The following is an 8,035-nucleotide window of genomic DNA, read 5'->3' as shown; positions in this document are numbered from 1 at the left end:
ATTCTAGTTGGTTCATGGATACTGTTTACAAGATTGTGTGTTGAAATTATTACGCGAATTATATGTGTTTGTTAAGCATTAAGGAGATCAACATTCAGATCGCCTACTATTAATATTTTATCCGAGACTTCACCTACTCTGTCAATGTACCATGTGAGTTTTGTCCAAAAACTACTATCCGAGTTTGGAGGACGGTATATACAACATAAAAAGTATTTGCAGGTATTGTTACCTATTTCAATCCACATACACTCAGTGTCAGAGGGTTCAAATTCCTTGCGTCTAAATGCTCGTATTTGATTTGAGAAATACATCATCACACCGCCCCCGAAACAATTTCTGTCTCTTCGCAATATTATTCCAAAACCGTCCAAATGTAAGTCATCATTATCAACTGTATGATCCAAATGAGTTTCCTTAAAACATATTATATCAAAGTCATGAACAAAAGAATTTAGATAGTTTAGTTTGTGTCTAATGCTTCGAATATTCAAATGTAGTATGTCAAGGACACTTTCCATAGCAGGACCTGGATTGACCTCAATATCCCTGCATATAAACAAAATAAAAGTAAAAAACAGTAGATAAAATTTAATATACACAGATTTCTGAAAAATGGCTGCCATGCCGCAAGCGAGAAGTTTGAGCGTATTTTTGAGTAATTGAAATATATGTAAACGTGGAAAAACCAAATATGAATATGTTTTACATGTGCCTCTACTTGGTAAATAAAATAGATCGATTGCAGCTCGGTATTGTTCGATTGAATTACCCGTTATTAACCTTGTGATACATGTAGTTTATAATTAAATGGCTGCAATCAGTTACTGCTGAAATTTTGACAAGTTTAGAAGTGTAAATTATCGACTTCTTAAATTTAGTTGCATGACTTAGATTTTGACTATATATCATGAAATTAAAAAAAATACATACAAAAACTTTGTATTAGTCTATTAATTTGCACTTTGTATTAATCTATTTGATTCGTACAGACTTGAAGTCATTTGCAGAGAATTAAACGGCAAACAACGTAACGTTGCCTTCGTGACGTAATTGACGTCATAATCAAATGTGTACAAAACAGCCGCTCAAACCGTCGAAATTGTGTACTAAAATTGATGACAAAAGCAAACCCCCGACCTACCATAACGAGGCAGAAAGCTTTTCATTGTCACGTCATTATAGAGCGATGCAAAAAAAAAATCCACAGTGACGTATTTTATATCATGAAACTCAACAAAATAAGACGTAAACAACAAACAAAATGCATGGATTGCATTAGAATGGGAATAACTGATCTTCTAATTTGGTATTTGCGACTGTTAATGCTGATTTTACGTGTAAATTCTACATTTATGTAGAAATAAAGTGTTTTTACACTTCATAATTTTATCTAGTATAAAGACATTTGAAATGTAAATATTTGGTAATAAATTATATAAGGTTTCCTTTTTGTCAACTTTATGAGGTCATACATTAATAGGCGACTTTATCAGTTTAACATTTAAGTTCACCTTTGGTTAATATTAATCTTACAGAATAGATGTACGCCCTGTCTTGCAAAGATAGTGGCTGGAGTTCTACTCCCCATTTCCCTGGAATTTACACTTATAAATCAAAACTACGAGAGTATTTTTTCCAAAATAATAAACTTAAAATATATGAACCCATTCTGAATTGCTTTTAGGAAACATATACTGTATATGAACGAAAAGTTTTCTTATATAATCGCTGATTCAGTTACATAAATTTAGAGAATTAATTTGGAGAAATTGTGAAAATGTTCGCTTGTTAAAAAAATCAGGGTCTCAAGTTTTTTTTTTTTAAAAAGTTTTGAAAAAGAAATCTTCATATGCAAAATTTTTTTGTAAATATTGTCTCCATATAAGTTCAAATGGCCTCTTGTTTTCCTAAGAATTAACAATATAAGATTACCTCTGGTCTACTGATTCATATACCACTACGTATGACCTTATTTATGTACATTATGTAGAACAACCTCGATTCTATATTATTTCTGTGAGGATCAGATGAAGCATAAAATTGATGTGAATACGGATACCATAGAACCCCTTATATTGTGCATTAGTAGGAGGACCAGAGATCACATTGTGTTGTACATGGAAAGAAGGACCAGAGGTCCACTTATATCCTACATCAATAGGGAGGCCAGGGGAGGCCAGAGGACACGGTATAATGTGGATTAATATGCAGACTAAAGGTCCACTTACATTGAAAATCAATACGGAGACGAAAAGTCCCCTTATTTCCTGCATAAAGTGTCCACTGGTCGCTCTATAAATGTTGGATAAAAGGAGACCTCTGGCCTGGGGGCCATAAGTCTTAGACGACCTCACTTTTTATCTCAGTCTCACTTTTCCAGCATTAATTCTATTGGAAAAAGTGAGACTGAGATCAAGAGTGAACTCATCTAAGTTTTCTGGCCCCCAGGGGAGTCGCGAAGTAAGGAGTCAATTTTTACGTCGCGGGTTCGAATCCCACTGTGGGACGTAGGGACCGGTCTTTCGCAATAGACCGTATAAACCAAAGGTTTGTGTCGTAGTAGGTATTGGCACGAAAAAGATTCCTCACTGCTCAATGGCCCTGCGTGCTGAATATAGGACAAAATTTGTAGCTCTCCACCGGTAAGTGGTGGCGTCTCCATGTGAGAGAAAAGTTCTCGAGAGGGACGTGAAACAACATACAAACAAACAAAATAATATAAGGGGACCTTTGCTCTCTCTATTGATGTAGGATATAAGGGGACCTTTGAGTATATATATCATGTTCAATATTTATTTCATGAATCTCAAAAATAAATTGAAAATGAATTTCCGAGGGGCCCTTTATTTTCAACTGAGTACTTATCGTAGCCAATGATGCATCACTACTCATTCATCATTAGGTAAAGTAAACAGATAGCTAATTACATGCAAAAATATGCTGAAGTCAGAAATTCTAGTTGTCCTGATCGGTTCTGTATAAAAAACATTAATTAATATTGTTTTGAAAAGCTGCATCATCGTGTTCAAAAACTGAAATTTTAATTGAGAAGACTTTCCATTTCGGACAATGAATCAAAACAAATAACAGGTTTTAGATTAATGATATACTATTTATTAATGAATCCTCTCGTTGTTTGCCTATCATGATCAGTATTTGAAAATATTTATTATTCATTATTTATTATTTCAAGCAGTATAACAAAGCCTATGCTTTTGTACACTACTTAATTTCACTTTGAACTGTCGTCAACAAAAAAAAATCACAGACTTCTCAAAACACCAGATCATAAGAGATCAAAAGCCTAGAGTAGTGAGCCTCCCCTATTGATCGGTGACACCCTCCGATGCCCAGTGTATTGAGCAGGGGTACGGGTTACTCCGTTGTAAAACTTAGTTGAATAAGATAGTCCTTTGGTGTGGGATATATCAATCATACAACCCGACGATAGGCTTTACTTAGTAGAAACTAGGTCATTAGAGCCACGATAGAATTAGCGAAAAGCTTACTTTTAACGGGATAATGTAAACTCTGAAACATTAATTTTTCTCAGCTACTTGTCTTAGCTTTGAATTGATCCAACCCTCGGGCGTGCTCTAACTTTTCGAATCAATATTGTGAGAATCAATATTGTGGAAAATGATCACCGTCGCAGGAGAAAGTAAATATAAATGTACAAACGCAGGAGTAAATAAGAGAAGTTAGCCATGGGTTTACAGCTGTAAGTCCTTCTGTTTGTCACATAGCTTTTATTATTTATTACACCTTTAGTCAGCAAAACACCCAGATATGAATAGTCCTGCATAAGGAAATACATGCTAAGAAAGTCCTGAATAATGCAAATATTCCTCAAAGGGGAAAGATATTCATCCTGAATAAGGATACGAATGCATGTTGTGCAGTGCTGATGCCATATTGTTTGTTGATTAATATGACAGACTTTCAATAAATTATGTATTAACTACAGTTTGTTTATGGATATATTTACAATACTTTAAGATATAAATTTGGGAATGGATCGAAAACTTTTTATGTTATTCTGTTTTCTCCACCCCTAATGATATACCTTAATATACAACAAATAATATTCATAATTTTTGATCGTTCCTAACACATGCAGTATCTTAACACTCCAGATTCTAATTTTGTAAACATACCTGTTGATATCATAGGAAGAACAGCCAAAATACAAAAGGAGAGAAGGAAGAAACCCTGAAAATTGTATAGAATACAATATCATTGCAAAATACAAAATTACGTTATACTTTCATACTTTTTTCATATATACATCTATACTTTAAAAAATCTAAAATTTCCAATGTTTAACCATAGGATCAAAATGCAAGGATCAATGTCCGACCGCGGAGAGAGATTTTGAACAGGTTGAGGGTATGAAGTGTGTCTTCCAAATTAGGCAAGATTTTGAGAAAAAATACAGGTAAAACACAGGTAAATATGTGTTGGTTAAGTGGAAATAGGGTACAGGTGGAGAACAAAAGAAATAAATTACAGGTAAGTTATAATCTGTTTTAACTATATCCTTAAAAAATAGTAACTCATATAAAAATATTTTGAAATACAGTGTAATTTGTACAATTAATTTTTTTATTTAATTATTATTAAATGTCTTCTTATTTTTAATTTACATTAAATAATTTTTAAAAATTCTTCAAATAATTATATTAAATTTTACATTGATGTAAAATAAAAACTTATTATAAATGCTTACATTAATTAGTTACTTTAATCCCGGAAATATATGATGAGCTAAATCTAATTTGCATACGTTGGTGTTCCACATTGAAAGAACTGACCGAGTATAAGTTTAATCTCAGTACTGTTAAAGGAACATATATTACATTACGGATTGGTTTTCAATTTTAGCTATTTTTTAGACTAACTTTTCTCTTTCGTCTGCTATCCGCCAAAGAATACGCTCAAAGGTCTTTGCTGCCACTTAAATATAAAACAACACTACAACATCTCGACACCAGTATCAGCCAGACGGCACAAGGTCGAGAGCTTATACGAATGTGATATGGAAAAGGGTGTTTTATTAATTCAATTACAAAGTTTACTTAATAATAAAATACAACACACATCAACTTGAGAATAATACAAAGCTTCTTTAAATGAGGCCATCTTTTAAGAATTGTTAGCTTGGCCCGACTCAATACACTATTACTGAGATATAGTTTATCTTATTAACAATTATTTTAAATAAAAAGAATGTGTACCAAAAACAAGTGTTCGTGGTGTACCATGAAAAACTTTGCTAAGAATAATTTGTTCTTGTTTAAAATGCATGTGTAAGAACAAAAAAGAACATCTCTTTACACTAGTTAACGATTATTTGTTAAGACATATATGGTGTATTATGAATTATGAAACTAATTTATTGTTTCATTACAGCATTTCAACCTGAACCAGTCAGTCGCTTTATATGGAGGTTATCAAATATGACGAGAATATGATCAAAAATGGCAAGCATATTCCTTTTACGAATCGTGTTCAGCGTTAAATGTGTATTTCTTAAAATTTAAAAAAAAAATATTGTGCTATGAAAATCATGCCCTGAAATAGAAAGGAATTTTCGGACTCTGACTTTGTTAAGATTTTCGGGTTTGTTTGAATATTTTTTTTTAATTATTCAATAACAAAACAGAAGAAACCCGGGGCACCCCTAGAAAACTCGAATCTTTAAAAATTGATAGAAGAGTCATAGCTCACATATTTTACATGGCTTCGAAGTTGATGTACCAGACTTGAATATCAGTCCGCCTATTATCATGCAATTATCATTTCAGTACTAATTTTGATAAAATTGATTCAGTGCAATATTACTATCTATAAAAAGAAACAAATTAATCTACTTACATTCTAAATATTTAAAAATTTCCATTTGTTTAAGAAAATGCGTGAAACAGGAAAATAAAGCTTCCTTATTTATATTATAGTTCTGTCGAACTCCGAAAACTTGTATGCTAGAAAGACTGCCTCAGAAAACTTAAAATTTGATCCTTGTTGCATGCTCATGAGTGTTTTCAAGTGCCTTACCATATATCAATCCTTATCGAGGCTAAGAGAAGAAATATTTTTAATTAGTATCTTAAGGATTTCAAAACACTTGTATTCCTTTTTGTGTTTTAGGTCACTTGAGTTATTTAATTGACCAATAGCTATCCATTATCGAATAAAGCATTTTCAGTTTCTTCTCCACGGAACCAATTTAAATCAATTTTTGCATACAATATCTATGCTCATTGTCTTTAGGACTGGAGCAAAACCATCAAAATGAATTAATGTTTAAAGATCTTCTTCACATTTTTTGAACATCAAGCAGTCAAATTATTGGCATGATCATAATAAGCATTGATTCTCTATCCAAATTGAAAAATTCATACATTTTGAGAGAGTTCTCTGGAGTTCTGGTGTGGCTCCGATGATCATATACTGCATTTGACGTGCGGGATTCTTTCATGAAGCATTTCACTTTGTGAATTGTTATAGGGAACAAGGGTGCCCTTTTCAAAATTGTGAATTGTATGGCCTCAGGTTAAGAGTTCTTAGTGTGGGTTGTTTATTAAGTGATTTTTTTTTTATTTAACTGTTTTCTTTGCTCCTAGGTATTTAGGAGATAAACCAAGTATTTCTTCGGAATAGCGGTAATGCCTCTGCCAAAAATGGTAATTTTTGGTCCCTGGGTTAGATGTTATGGTTTAAAGGCATAAATGTATTGATAGTATAGTAAAATTGCATTAATTTCTTTCATCTTTTTTTCCTGTATATACATCTGTTAAAAGAATAACTAAGTGCAAAGTTATATTCATCGAGGATTTCTCATCAAAATTATAAACATGACCACAGGATGCAGTCTAGGATTAAGGGGGTGGGTATTGAATGTAGAGTGAAAATGTGTTATTATTTCTTTTTTTAAGTTCGAAATTATTATCCAATTGCTGTTGATATTATGTACGAGTATTAAATCAGATTTGTGTTTGTCAAGCTTTGATTCAACATTTGTTTCATGATGTACCACACTTAGAAACTTATCTAGTTTTTCTGACATTGAAAAGTCAGTTCGTTTGGCCAAAACATTTGTTTCTGAATTACTTTTGCTGACTGTAGCCATTATTATGTGGTTTGTATTTTCAGGCTAAAAATACTGCAGTAAGCGCTTGCGACACTATTGCTCAGATCGTTGTTTTCTTCATATAATAATATAATACAATAAAATACAATACAATACGAAATTTGCCTGACGTTTTAGTTGTCTCACAAATACCGAATCAGTGTCTCGGTGTTCACAACCTTCAGTCGTGTTATGTATGTGGTCTTGTTGAGAATCGCTGCCACAACTACCTTTATCCTTTTATATTTAGGCATTATATGTACAACAGGAACTGTTTGGGTAGAAAGTTAACGATCACTTGTAAAGTATTTGTACCATATTCTATCGTTTATCCCGATAAAAAAAGCATTGGTATCTGCTACAAGTCGTCTGAAAATATAAAAGAAAAAAAGGAAAGGCAGTAACTATTCTAAATGGATGTTGTGGGTGAGTGTTGTAAAATAACAAGAGGGGAATTTTTAAACGACCCAGGTTGATTCTCGAAGATTGAAAAAAGTAAGGTGCAATCAAAGCATCCTCAGATGTTAATGTTAAAAGGGACAATATTGAACTAAAATATTTGACAGGAACGCTAATTCCTAAGAATGAAAAGTTAGACTAAGGTAAGGCATTTATACACTTCCTTCTATAACAGTAGCTAAATCAGATTGAAATAGCTTGGAATAATATCTCGAATGGAATGTTGACAATTAATCAATCTTTCAACGACACTTAACTTTTATTTTTGTTTTATAAAATAATGAAATCTGAGCAAACAAAGGTAGAAAACTACTGTGTACCCTTGAAACTTTGGTTATGGTTACTTATCTATGTATTTTACATATAAACATACAAACAAGAATGAATGAAATGGAAGACAAAAATCTTTTTTTTTTATGGGTCATGCACTTTTACTCGCTA

This window comes from Saccostrea cucullata, unplaced genomic scaffold, assembly GCF_032062105.1.
Source record: "Saccostrea cucullata isolate Sc308-1 unplaced genomic scaffold, CSIRO_AGI_Scuc_v1 ctg1971, whole genome shotgun sequence".
Lineage (NCBI taxonomy): Eukaryota > Metazoa > Mollusca > Bivalvia > Ostreida > Ostreidae > Saccostrea > Saccostrea cuccullata.
Note: the sequence above shows the minus strand (reverse complement) of the source record.